The sequence below is a fragment of the Aegilops tauschii genome, chromosome 2, assembly GCF_002575655.3.
Source record: "Aegilops tauschii subsp. strangulata cultivar AL8/78 chromosome 2, Aet v6.0, whole genome shotgun sequence".
Taxonomy (NCBI): Eukaryota; Viridiplantae; Streptophyta; class Magnoliopsida; order Poales; family Poaceae; genus Aegilops; species Aegilops tauschii.
In genome coordinates this window covers 34432162-34447556 of record NC_053036.3, presented here as the reverse complement: position 1 = coordinate 34447556, position 15395 = coordinate 34432162, and positions in this window count along the sequence as shown.

The following is a 15395-nucleotide window of genomic DNA, read 5'->3' as shown; positions in this document are numbered from 1 at the left end:
CTTACAACGCAATTTCCTAACAAAAGTTGAATTTTGTTACACTCCAATCTCTCATGCATACTCTATAGGAGTATAATATGCAGAGGAAATACATGTATCAACTTCATAGTTCTCAATAACAGTAGCTCATATAGGATGGGTTGAACCAGTGAACTGCCTACCATTTATACTACTATGGCAGGAACGGCCATACAACTTTGGTGAACCTACCTGACTTTGTCATGCAGAAGGGCCATCATATATACAACTAAGGCAGCCATATAACTCGTCTGTTCAACCAACTCATGAGATTAGCAAACCACAAAGCTCTAAAATGAAAATACAAATTTGGAGACTATACGTACACCTTTCGGATAGAGTACATTCTAGTCTTAAACATGTATTTGTAACATCATTATCTAATTTAAAAATACACGCGTGACCAAAGTATAAAAAATAGCAATTTGAAAGTATGGTCTTGTGGGAAATGCTCCACCCCAAACACTAGGCACCAGCGCCTCCCTCCCCTCTTGCCGTCGCCGCAGGGAAAGGCCCATGCGCCTTCCATCTCCAAACTACACCTCTCATGCTTCCCTCCCCACATCATCAATGGTGTCGCGAGCCTCCAGCCGTCGTGGTGGTGCGCCCGACACCTCCTCCTTTGTCCCTCCCTTCGATGTTCTCAACCGGATCATTGCTTCACATAGCCTGATCGGGGCCTCCGCATGCACGACCCTCCTCAGTTGTTGCGGGATCACGGCCTCAGCTCAAAGTTGTGCACCATCCTCCATAGGTTGTTTTAGGCTGGACTTGCGTGCCTCATCGCCGGATCCAGTGCTTAGCCCTCCCTTGCGTCTTGATCTGTATCCTTCATACAATCATCCTTGTGTTGCTATATGAGGTTGCGCGTTTCTGGTTGTTTTTGTTTGGTCATTTCCTGGTCGGTACGATAATGCTCCCACCAGCCCTTGTTCACCGCCCCTACCATCGGTCTGATCTCTCTTCTATAGATCTTCTTCTTTGGTTGGTTTCGTGGTGGTTGGCTCGGTGGCAAGTGTCGCATGCTTGTTGAGCTATTCATGGCTGTCTTGCCCTTGTGATGGTGCTATTTTTAGTGCATGGTTAATGTCATCTCTTTCATGGCACTCGTGCTCATGCAATTGGGGGTCCCTTGAACTAGTGATGTCTGTCATCCCGGTGGGCTTGCAGTTCTACTATCGTGGTCATTGCTCTCACATTTTGCAAGTTCCTTCAGTGCATGTGATATGCTGCCATGTTTGTTGGTTGTTGATGGTCACTTCTTACTTGGGGTGCTACTACTTTGTCTAGGCCACGGGTCACTGGCACATGTGCCAAGAACCTTAAGTTGCTCGTTGTTGTTTTGGTTGTGGGTTTGTGTTTGGGTTGCTTCATCTATGGCGTTGTTTGTTGTTTCGTTGGTGCCTCTTGTAGGCGTGGAAATTTCTCTCTATCTAACTAAGTGTGCATCTATAGCTTGCCCGCAGCGAACGCGGGCATTCCCTCGCCTCTGTGTGGTGCACTAATTGGCCGACTCTTTAGTTGCTAGGAACTTAAGTTTGTTTGTTCATTTTTTTCTTTTTCCAAATTTTGTTTGCATTTCAACAAAGGGTATTTAAAAATAATTTACCTAAATTTGAAAAGCGATCATCCAGCATTTAAAAAATATTCACTACTCTAAAATTAATGTTTGCACCAATTTTAAAAAATCATTGACAGCATTCAAAAATGAATGTTCGTGACATTTAGAAAATGTTCACATGTTTCCAAAAAAATGTTCGTGGCATTTCTTAAAAATATTTCATAATTTCAAAAAAATTGCGTAATTTAAAGATAACATTTCAAACTATTCATAAAAATTGTGTATTTACAAAAGTTTCCATCACATTTTCAAAACTGTTTAGACAATGTAAAAAAGAATGTTTGTGCAGTTAGAAAATGTTTCATACCATTCAACAAAATTCACGTTATATTTGAAAAAAATCTGACATTCCAAAAAAATGTTCGCAAAATTTTCAAAATGTGTATACAATGTAATAACATGTCTGGATAATATTAAAAATTTATTTCGTACCATCCAAGAATGTTCATGACATTTAAAGAAATTACTTCGAAATTTTCAGAAAATATGTTCGTGACATTTTTAAAAAATGTTAATACATTGCAGAAAGAATATTGACGTATTATGGAAAAATGTTCAATATGTATTAGAAAATGTTTTGCATTTATTTAAACAATATGTTCCAAACATATATTTAAAATATGTTAATAATATATCTAAAAATGTTCAACATATATAAAGAAATGTTACACTATATATGAAATATGTATAACATGTTTGAAAAATTGGACATCTATTTGAAAAATAAAAACAAAGAAAACCAGTAAACAAACATAGAAAAGCAACAAAGGATGAAACATAAAAACTAAAGAGAAAAATAAAAATCTGTAAAGAAACATAGAAAACCACAACAAAAATCGATGAAAACCACCACAGAAAAAAACACACGAAAGTCGACATAATAGCTAGCTTCTGTGTAAACCGCTCCCGCAAGATCCGTGTTGGGTGACCCTTAATTCATGCAGCCCTTCTGCATGATTCGAAACAAATATGGTCTCATTATCCGACGGTATTGCACGAGTTGGATCAGTCGAGAGGAACCATGGTTGGAGGGTGTCGGGTGACATGAGGAAGGCGGGACAATGGCACGAGCCGACCTTAAGCCTGCAGAAACCCTGTACCTACCGCATTCACAACTCATTGTCACGGATTGTCGATGCAGGCGAACAACCCAAGCAACGAGAGATGGGCCAACAAACTTTGAGCGTTTAAGCAGTGCGATCCGTCCAGTTTTGGAGACCTTCTAGAAGGTTCCCTAAATTGGCTTTATTTTCTCTGTTTGTTTTTACTAGCTTTTTCTATTTTCATTTTTCACCTTTTTTTGTTTCTAGTTCCCGGCACATCCTTCTTGTTTCCCGTGTTTGTCTGCCACTGCCATGTCCTGGGGGTGAGCAGAATTGGCAGTGAAATTCCATCCTCGCAATCCACTTCCCTGTGAATTGGCCATGAATCCGCTTCAACAACAAGTAGCTTCACCACAGGCCAAACATTGCAATCTAGCTGGTGGGCCGAATCTTCCATGGCAACTCGAAAGATGGATCTAGGATGCATCACAAGGATTCTCTGTTTTATTCCGTAGGTCACGGTCCGAGCTCACCTTGTCATCCGCATGGTCTTCACTATTTCCGTTCTCATCTTAATCATCCATCCACAACTCCCTCCTAAAATGAGCTCCTGGGGGCTGGGTTGGAACAATTACAACAAACACGTGAGGGACTTCAATAATTCCTTGGCCAATCCACTCAATCCAATAAGACTTAACATGGAAAGATGTGGGAGAGTACCTAATTGTAGGGGATTGGAGTATATCTGCCAAACTTTACTACAAGATGATATAGTCAAAAGTCAGTATACAATGCAGAGCACACTTGTCTGCATCAAGGAATACATTGACATCTCATTTAACAAAGCCGCTGAACCTAAACTACCATATAAAATTTTAGTCACATACCCCATGAAAGGCAAATAGGTCTTTTCAGGTGTCATTTAACACCGTTAAGGCTCAAAATTGAGGAAAGTGTCATAAAGGGCATAAAATTTAGACACTGTGTTAGATAAAGAAGAAACTGTGTTTTTCTATATCAAATAGGGAAAAAAATAAAACAGTGTTATATAAGAAATTTTCTCTAAAATGAACTCTCAGTAATAAATGATAAATGAGTCCTCAAATGGAACTAGTTTTCATAGAAGTACTTTGGTATGGTTTAAATTTTCTATGCAATCTCATACAATCCTATCAAAAAATACAATTGACATGACAGACAAGTCAGATTGCTATTTGTATGATCTGGAGAAGCAAGATTACTTGATCACTACTGTAGAAAAGCTTAATTAGTGATGGCATGCCAAAAAGGGCCTTGGTGGCATGGACACTCAATGCCGCCAATATGGCGCCACTGATAAAAATTAATGGTGGTGTGCCACGTGTCCCGCGCCACCAGTAATATTTAATCATCGGTGACTTGCCATGTTGGAGCCCTGCCAACAATATGATTTTCATATATATAAAAAGCTGCACAACAAAGTTTCCCAGCCAAAATGATAGCATTTTTCAATTTTATAGCAACAGTTAAAACCTTCAGCGACACAAATAGGTAACAACTAAGAAAGGTACTCGATCAACTAAACATATCAGTTTAACAATTAATTAGGATAGGCACTCGATCAACTAAACATAGCAGTTTAACAACTAGGATAGGTACTCGACCAACTAAAAAATATATAGTAGTTTAACAACTAACATAAAACCTTCAGCGACTCGATGAACTTAACATAAAAGCGTTACTCTTCAATGATTGCCTTGATCTTCCAAAGCTTTTAACTATTCTTTTGTCTCGCTTCGACAAAAGCAACCTTCATACTTTTGAGCTTATTCCTCTCGTGCTTGAGTTGATTCCTCTCCTTCTTTAGCCGATCTCTCTCCTCCTTTAGCTGATCCCTCTCCTCCTTCAGCTCATTCCTCTCATCGATGTGCTCAGTCTTCTCGTCAATCAGCTGATACGTTTCCTCCTGCAGTTAATCACTTGCCCCCTTCAGCCTCGTGGTGGTAGTTTCTTGAGAGGCCAAAAGTTGTTGGTTGAGCTTGTCCACATCATACACCTTTTATTCAGCTTGCACAGACCCCCCGACCTGGATCTCTATGTGTCTCTACAAAGAAAAGTTTGCCGTCATCATGCATGAAATTCAATTGGTAAACCTGGAGATGATGACCATCATAACTAGAAGTAAAGGAATAAATGAAGAGGATGACCATCATAACTAGAAGTACACCTATATATGAATCAATATGATGACAAACATATAAAACCATTTTAGAGAAGAGTTTGTTGAAGAATGAAGATAATGACCATCATAACTAGAAGTGCTCCTACAAGTTTGATGAAGTATATGATGTAGTGCTCCTACAAGTTTGATGAAGAATATGATGTGGTGCTCCTACAAGTTTGTTGAAAAACATGATGACCAACTATGAAATAATTTTCCTTGTCAAAACCTATGAGATGTTCCTACAAGTTTGATGACCAACAAATCAAGTAAAGGAAAGTGCAGCCATGAATCAAGTTATGAGATGTTCTTACTCGGTTGCTTCTCACGCCGGTGTCGCAGGTTGTCATGTTGACATCGTCGGAGTCCACCGGCTACAATATATAACAATAATATATAACAAGTAAAGAGATTAACACATTCACATTTGTGTCTGTGGTCATCTATGTCTAAACATAGCCTAATAAAGAGAATAACACATTCACAGTTAACACATTCAAATTGTGTGTGTGTGTGTGTCTAAGGGAAAGTAGTGGCTACATCTAGTAGTAGTAGAAAAATTAATATGATATATTTTTTCCATTAATCAATCAAAGGGAATTATTCATATTCATATTGATACTACTACAAGCTATATATATTAATTATGATGTTATCTATGTCTAAACATAACAAAATCTTATTAAGTTGTTAGTCGGTGCTAGACAAGTTGTGTTGGTTGTTTTATAATTTTTTCCATTGGAATAGATCAAAGGAAAAGTAGTGGCTACATAATTTGATGCGTGAGGTTCGCTCCAATTTATAGATCATTTGGACATCTGAGCAGCTCGGCAAAAAAGACAAATCGGGTCGGAACAGTGAAAGAACAGTAAACATTTTTACAAACACCGGATTTGTCTTTTTTGCCGAGAGCTACTCAGATGTCCAAATGATCTGAAAATTGGAGCGAACCTCACACATCAAAATATCTACCGCACAAAAAAAATTGGAATTTTTTGAATTTTTCTAGTATTTGTTTTGATTTTTTTCGTCGGGGTGGGTGCAGCCGAGCCCGGGCTCAGAAATGGATTATCGCTACATGTAGATGCCAGCTATCTACCACTAGAATTTAAAATATCAGCATATCCATTAGAAGGGAGGGGGTTACCCGCGGAGACGGGGGTGACAGATCAGAGGTGGAGGCGACGGAAGAGGAGACAGTGGTGGAGATAGCAATGGAGATGGAGCGGTGACGTAGGCGGTGGGGTGGTGGCACGGCGGGGCAATGGTGCAACGGCTCGGGTGTCCAGCGGCAGCAGCGCGGGTGAAGAGGGAGATGGAGAGAATGGGGATAAGGTGGGGTGGGGGTTTGGGGGTGGCCGGTCGGGTTAGGTGGTGATGTGGGCTAGTGCGGCCCATGTCATCGGTAAGTTTATTTTATAAATTATTTATTGTTTAATTTTTGGGGTTAATTTATTATTTACATTTTACTTAATTATTTTTTATTTAGGTTTAATTTATGTCAATTTTTATTTAGATTGATGTTTTATTTTATTTTAAGATCTGTCATATTAATTTTTAGAGATGAATTATATTTGAAAAAATGGGTAATTTTTAATTTAGTTCATTTCAAATTTAGATTTATTTAGGTCATTTTTAATTTAGGTTTTACTAAGGTTAATGTTTAATTGATTTTTTTATTTATGTATGTCACCATTTTTTATGATTCATTTTCATAATTTATTATGTTACCTTATTTATTTATTTGCTCCAGCTACTTTACATAATTAAATAGTTAAAGACTTAATATTTAGGAGAACGACATCGCGAATGCGAATACATAATACTTGAAGGATAAGTAATAACTAATAAGTTTTAGTCGATCGAGAGATTTCTGTCATATAAATTTCCACGGCCAGCGCAGATAATGAACTCTAGTTCTGGATTCCGTGGTGTGTACGGAATTTTCTTATGTGCAGTTCGGTGCTCGGATGGCACCACTCCAGCCGGTCCTCGGCCTCAAACGCTGCAACAGCCAGTCCGTAGGTTAGTGTGGCTGGACGACTGTGGCCAGTGCTTCGTTTGTTGGATTGGAGATCGAGGAAGAGAAAATTGATGTACTTTTGTTCCAAGCATCCTATTGCAAATGAAGGAGTAGAGTCGCCTTTGTGGTGTGTCGTGGCGGCATCTCCTTCAATACCGCACCGACTGCACCTTCCTGTATTTGTGTTGATCGTTTGCTTCTTACATTATTTGCTTCTTTTATCAAGGGTACATCGATCAATTTGTATCCTGGTGTAGGCACTCGCTGTTATATAGCCTGTTTTTTCATATGATTTTGGATATTTATTTGGGGGGGGGGGGGGGGGGGGGGGGGGGGGGGGGGGGGGGGAAGTACAGTACCTTAGTTTGGGATTTATTGTGCAGGCACCTTGTTTTGGTCCCCTACAAAAAAGAAGCACAGTATGTGTGGCTCTCATTAGCGGCAACCAGATCGTTGATGGAAATACAGTTGATTCCCTTAAGTACATAGAAGGAATGGTCAGATATAGGGAAAATCCATCTCTGCACCCGAGCTCATCTGCACCCACACTGATAAAAAAATCAAAACAAATACTAGAAAAATTCAAAAAATTCCAATTTTTTTGTGTGGTACTCAATTTGATGCGTGAGGTCCGCTTCAATTTCCAAATCATTTGGCCATCTGAGGAGCTGTTGGCAAAAAAGACAAGTTGAGGGTTTGTGAAAATGTTTACTATTCATGTACTGTTTTGGCCCGATTTGTCTTTTTTGCTGAGAGCTGCTCAGATGTCCAAATGACTTGAAATTTGGAGCCGGACTCACGCATCAAATTGTCTACCGCACAAAAAAATAGAATTTTTTTAATTTGTTTTGAATTTTCTACGATTTTTTTTGCTAACCTGGTGCAGATGAGGCTGGGCACCAAAACGCCCTACTCCAGATATAGTAACTATTCTCTTTTGAAATATTTGGGTGGTGCCCAAAATGTAAGGGGAAAACCAAGAAGTGTAAAACCACGTCTCAAGAAAGGTTCAGCATGCCTCCCCGAGTGTCACCCTTCTTAGTTGAACTGAAGTTTAATGATATTTAATTTAAGCAACAATTTGATCAAATCAGATCTAACTATCTAAGACTTCATAAATTAGGAAACTGAATCATTACATTTTCGCTTTTCCATCTAACGGATAACTATCGTTTAGGTAGCCAAGTTCAGCTTCAGGTGTTGAAAACATTCTTATAACTTCAAAACGGCAAGGGATGCACCATTGTCTTTTTGTTTAATCACTGGTACAAGTGAAAAAAAATTATGCTTTGTAGGTTGGCGATGTACATGTTAAGAGAACAATGTTAGATATTTTGAGAGAACAATGTTAGATAGTTTGAAAGAACAAGTGAAAAAATGTTTGTTGCTTTGTCGGTTGGCGATGTACATGTTGAAAAACTGAATCATTACATTGCTGCTCTGTAAGTAAAGCTTGTTAGTTGAAATCCATGGTTTGAGACAATTATTGGCACGACAGAATGATACTGAGACGTAGGTTGAGCTTCGCGGAGCAATGTCTATACAAAAGGTGGACGTTCTAGAAGAACAAGTCATTTTATACCAAATGCGGACCATCAACAACGAACAAGCATGGAAGCATATCACATGCACCGAAGGAACATGCAAAATCTGAGAGCAACGACCACGACATCAGAAGCGCAAGCCCATCGGAATGACCGTCACCACCAGGTAAAGGGACACCCAATTGCACGAGCATGAGTGCCATGAAAGAGAAGATCGCAACCACGCACCGAGCATAGCACTATCGTACGAAGAACCGACCAAACAAAAACAACCAAGAAACGAACGACCTTACATAGCACTGCGGCGATGGTGGGGGGAGAAGACCGTACTTTAAAATTGCTAATTTTTATCCTTTTGGTTTATTACAGTGCACACACGCATTTTTAAATTAGATAATGATGTTACAAATACATGTTTAAGACTAGAATATATGCTTGTACGCAATACTCGAAAAGTGTATGTATAGTCTGCAAATTAGCATTTTAATTATAGAACTTGTCACTAGTAGAAAAAGGGCCTTTAGTCCCGGTTCATAAGGGCCTTTAGTCCCGGTTCTGGAACCGGGACTAAAGGGTCGTTACTAAAGCCTCTCCCTTTAGTCCCGGTTCTTACACGAACCGGGACTAAAGGCCCTCCACGTGGCCGCTGCCTGGAGGTCCACCTTTAGTCCCGGTTGGTAACACCAACCGGTACTAAAGGAAATTTTATAAAAAAAAATTAATTTTTTTAATTTTTTTATTTTTAAATTTCTGAATTATTTTAACCTCTAATCTCTAATCACCCCTCATCACTGCTCAATTTAACCTCTAATCTCTAATTACCCCTCATCATTCCAAATCATCTAACTTTTCGGACGGTCACCCATCCTCTTATTACTCCAGCCTGAGCACGCTTAACTTCCGGGTTCTATTCTCCCTCGTTTCCAAGTCTGCACTTGTTGTTTTCCTGACAATAGTAAGATGTCAATCCTATTAACCCTCAGGAAATTAGCTTGAGCATGAAGTCACACATTTCAGTGTTTGAGTTTGAAACTATTGTTCTAAAAAACAATAATTATTTAGTAACACTAATATTTCTTGAATAAGTAGTTTGACCATAGTTTGACCAGATTTGACCAAAATTCAAAAAAACTGAAATAATTATTTAGTAACACTAATATTTCTTGAATAATTAGTTTGACCATTGTTTGACCACAGTTTGACCAGATTTGACCAAAATTCAAAAAAACTGAAATAATTATTTAGTAACACTAATATTCTTGAATAATTATTTAGTAACACTAATACTTCTTGAATAAGTAATTTGACCATAGTTTGACCAGATTTAACAAAAATTCAAAAAAAACAGAAATTTGAGCATAACTTTTTTTTCCTTTTAGAATTTGAGGATTCTAAAAATTTGCAAACAGGCCGTAGGCCGTCAAAATCGGATGCAGATTTTCGTGCTGAATATTTTGATATATTATACGTTTTTTCTGACATCGTATGCAAAAGTTATAGCCGTTTTACATTTTCCCTACACTTTTTGCAAAACATGTCCAAATTTAAGTTTTTAAATTTTCGTAACTAGTACATGTAGTAACATAACTACATCTGTAAGGATTTTAATTTTTGAAGTTGTTATCATTTTCTTTTGCTTTTTACAAAACTGAAAAGGCGCAGGGGGGGGGGGGGGGTAGAGTTTGAAAATGGGACCTTTAGTACCGGTTCGTGCCATGAACCGGTACTAATGCCTCAAACCCCATTAGTACCGGTTGGTGGCTCGAACCGGAACTAAAGGTGTAACCTTTAGTACCGGTTGGTGCCACGAACCGGTACTAATGGGCATCGCACCCTTTAGTCCCGGTTCGTGGCACCAACCGGGACTAAAGGTCCCATTTAAACCAGGACTAATGCATGTACGGTGCCCTAGCGCTCGAACCGGGACTAATGCTCACATTAGTCCCGGTTCGTAATGTAACCGGGATTAATGCTCTTTTCTGGCCGAACCAAAGCCCTGTTTTCTACTAGTGTGTGATGTGCTAATCTCATGAGTTGGTTGAACATATGATGGCCCATTTGCATGACAAGTTCAGGTAGGTTCACCAAATTTTTATGACCTTTCCAGCATACTAGTCATCATAGTAGTATAAATGCTAGGCACATCACTTGTTCAACCCATTCTATATAGCTACTATTATTAAGAACTATGAAGTTCATACATGTATTTTTTTACTCGTAAAGTATGCGTGAGATATTGGAGTATAACAAAATACAGCTTCTGTGGAAATTGCGTCTTGTAACGGGATTATTACCAGTCTGATTTTTGACCGCAAATAAGGCTGATCCTGATGTGAAGTCTGTTGGCGTGGCCTTGACCTTGAGCCTACCACTCAACGAGTTATTTTTGTCGGTGCTCGCAAACACGACACTGGACCAAGCTTCTGGATGGATCTGGCTGGAGACACTCACGTACAGGAAGCTAGCTAATTCACGCGGGAAGATTGTGTTCGTTTTTATAGGATCAAAAAAATATGTTCTCGACATTTAAAAATGATAATTCATTGTAAGCAAAGTTTCATGTAATATTACAAATTTGTTCAATGTGTATTCGAATTGTTTTAGTATTTTTAAATATTAATCATGTATTTAAAAAATATTAATGATGTATTAAAAAATATTCAACACCTATCAAAAAAAGTTAGATGTGTGTACGAAAACTTTATAACATGTACTGTAAGAAGTCGAAATCTATTTGGAAAAACGAAGAAAAAAGAGCAAAGAAACCCGATAAAGAAACAAAGAAAACCAACAAAGAAAAAAAACACAGAAAGCCATAATAAAAACTGATGAAAACTACCACAGAAAAACAGAAAATCCGGTCATGAAAGCTTCCCTAAAAACCGCTCTGTCGAATAGTGCCTACATGAACTTTTCGTTTATTTTCGAGATAACATGAACTTCTCGTTAACTGGCGCCTGAAGGGCGTTCAGAAATAGGCCGGCCTATCTAAGGTTTCAGCGGGAGGAGTACTCCCCGTTTGGAAAGCTTCCTAGCCGGGTTATTTCGTTTTAGGTTTTTCTCGACCGGTTTCATTTGGGTTTTTTCATTCTTTATCTACTTATTTTTCTTTTCTTTTTTATGAAATGCTTGAAACTAAAACTTGTTCCCAATTCGCAAACTTTTTCAAATTGATGAACTTCTTTTTGAATTATCAATGAATATTTTTTAAATTATCTTGAACTTTTTCCATTTGTAATTTTTTTTAAATCTATGATGTTTTAGAAAATGATGAACTTTTTAAAATTTCGGATTTTGTTTGAAAATATATGAAGTTTTTTCCAACTATTCATGAATTATCCAAACTTCTGAACTTTTTCATTTGTCCGTGAACTTTTTAAATACCTAAGAAATTTTTCATATTCCTTACGAAATTTGCAATTTTATCCAAAATCTATGAACTTTTTTGAGTTCATGAGCATTTATTTTTCTCGTGAACTTTTTCTATTTATTAATGCATGAACTTTTTTTGAATTCACAAACTTTTCCCAAATTCATGAAAAAGTTCAGTAAACCTTTATTGATTTCACATTTTCTCAATAGTTTTACCATCAGCAGAAAAAAAAAACATGTGTGAGGCGAGCGGCTGGCGTGAAGTTGGGTCACCACCCACTTTCATGGGTGCAAGCGCTAGGTTTGCTAGCTGGCGTTTAAGGCGATGAGGAATTAATAAACGTAGGAGCTCAAACTTTGAAGCTCACAATTTAGCGAAGCATGCACTTATCCTGGGAGCTGGCCGCCATGTTTGGCTGGGATCCAGGGAATCTTCCGTCCGTCCCTGTAAACATTGTGACGAATTAATAAAGCTTCGTGGAATTGTCTCAAAAAAAAGGCGATGAGGAGGAGGACTCTGCACCACATTCTTCCTCATCTCCCGTGTGACCGCGACCCATAAAGATATGCCCATGGCCGCGCGCCTGCACACAAAAAGGCGTGACATTTTGGGTGCTCTTATGTCAACTCATTTCGTACGTTTGTGTTGTTATTTTAGAAGCACTATTTTTTCAGGTGAGGCTCGATGCACTTGTCCTACTTCATCGATATACATCATTTTTTCAACAATTAATTAGGGCCGTAGGCATCCTAGAATGATTCCGAGAAACTTCCAATCTACTCATCTTCATGGTAGTACAGCGAACATTAGAAAAAAATACATCCAGATCCATAGACCACCTAACGACGACTACAAGCACTAAAGCAAGCTGAACGCATGCCGTCATCATTGCCCCTTCCTCGCCGGAGTCAAACAAAACTTTTTTTTTGACATCTAGAGTAGCCGAAGCTACTCAGATAAGACTAGTACATTCAGCTTCCATCATAGATCGTAGACTAGTCGGGACGTCTGCTAGCAGCATCACATTGCATCTCACTGAATATTTCATGGAACGGACACACTGCATCACCCATCCAGTCCATTTCCTGCAAAACCCTTCTTTCCGAAGCACCCCTTCCAAAAGTTCCAGTCCACTCTATCATAGGCTTTAGCTAGGTCCAGCTGGTAGGCACAGTAGTTGTCTCTGGCATTCTTACTATGTTGGATTTTGTGGAAGCATTCAAATGCAATTATAGCATTATCAGTGATCATCCTGCTCGGTATGAATGCGCTCTGGGTCTCAGATATAATTTCATCCAGTAACGGTCAGAGACGGTTGACAAGGCATTTAGACACCACCTTGTAGATGACGTTGCATAAGCTAATGGGCCTAAAATCATTTAGCGACTGGGGGTTCTTCCCTTTAGGGACTAGGACGATCACCGTGTCATTTATCACCTCGGGAAATATACCGCTTTCAAAAAATTCTAGAACTCCTCTTGTAATGTCATCTTTGATTTCCCCCCAATTTCTTTGAAAAAAGCACGCCGGGAAACCATCGGGGCCAGGGGCTTTGAGTGGGCCAATTTGGAAAAGAGCATCTCCAACTTCTATCTCAGAGAAAGGTTTTGTCAACATATCATTCATATCGTTGTTTACTCTGGCCGCGATTAGATCCAGTATCTCCTTCGGATCCACACCTTCTTCTTTCTCGTATAGTTTTTTGAAGAAGTTCGTCATTTCCTTGATACCTCTGTCCTCCTCAACCCGCACTCCGTTTTCATCTTTCAGCTTTGAGATTGTTTTCTTCTTCTGCCTCCAGGTCGCTTTCTGCTGGAACCATATTGTGTTTTTGTCTCCCTCCCTGAGGTAAGTAGCACGTGACCTCAGTCTCCACATAATCTCCTCCCTAAGGAGCAGTTCATCCAGCTCATGAGTGATACGTCTTCAACGTATCTATAATTTTTGATTGCTTCATGCTATATTATCTTCTGTTTTGGACATTATTGGGCTTTATTATACACTTTTATATTATTTTTGGGACTAACCTATTAACCGGAGGCCCAGCCCAGAATTGCTGTTTTTTTGCCTATTTCAGAGTTTCGCAGAAAAAGAATATCAAACGGAGTCCAAACGGAATGAAACCTTCGGGAACGTGATTTTCGGAACGAACATGATCCAGAGGACTTGGACCCTACGTCAAGAAAGCTACCAGGAAGCCACGAGGTAGGGGGGCGCGCCTACCCCCTGGGCGCGCCCTCCACCCTCGTGGGCCCCACGTTGCTCCACCGACGTACTCCTTCCTCCTATATATACCTACGTACCCCCAAACGATCAGATACGGAGCCAAAAACCTAATTCCACCGCCGCAACCTTCTGTACCCGTGAGATCCCATCTTGGGGCCTGTTCCGGAGCTCCGCCGGAGGGGGCATCGATCACGGAGGGCTTCTACATCAACACCATAGCCTCTCCGATGAAGTGTGAGTAGTTTACCTCAGACCTTCGGGTCCATAGTTATTAGCTAGATGGCTTTCTCTCTCTTTTTGGATCTCAATACAATGTTCTCCCCCTCTCTTGTGGAGATCTATTCGATGTAATCTTCTTTTGCGGTGTGTTTGTTGAGACCAATGAATTGTGGGTTTATGATCAAGTTTATCTATGAACAATATTTGAATCTTCTCTGAATTCTTTTATGTATGATTGGTTATCTTTGCAAGTCTCTTCGAATTATCAGTTTGGTTTAGCCTACTAGATTGATCTTTCTTGCAATGGGAGAAGTGCTTAGCTTTGGGTTCAATCTTGCGGTGTCCTTTCCCAGTGATAGTAGGGGCAGCAAGGCACGTATTGTATTGTTTCCATCGAGGATAACAAGATGGGGTTTATACCATATTGCATGAGTTTATCCCTCCACATCATGTCATCTTGCTTAAAGCGTTACTCTGTTCTTATGAACTTAATACTCTAGATGCATGCTGGATAGCAGTCGATGTGTGGAGTAATAGTAGTAGATGCAGGCAGGAGTCGGTCTACTTGTCTCGGACGTGATGCCTATATACATGATCATACCTAGATATTCTCATAACTATGTTCAATTCTGTCAATTGCTCAACAGTAATTTGTTCACCCACCGTAAATACTTATGGCCCCCGGGTGTATTTTCCATCATATTAATCTCCCGACAACAAGCTATTTCTGGCGCCGTTTTTATTTTTACTTTGCATCTTTATCACAAAAGTACCAAAAATATTATCCTATCATATCTATCAGATCTCACTCTTGTAAGTGACCGTGTCGGGATTGACAACCCCTTATCGCGTTGGTTGCGAGGATTTATTTGTTTGTGTAGGTGCGAGGGACTCGTGTGTAGCCTCCTACTGGATTGATACCTTGGTTCTCAAAAACTGAGGGAAATACTTACGCTACTTTGCTGCATCACCCTTTCCTCTTCAAGGGAAAACCAACGCAGTGCTCAAGAGGTAGCAAGAAGGATTTCTGGCGCCGTTGCCGGGGAGGTCTACGCAAAAGTCAACATACCAAGTACCCATCACAAACCCTTATCTCCCGCATTACATTATTTGCCATTTGCCTCTCGT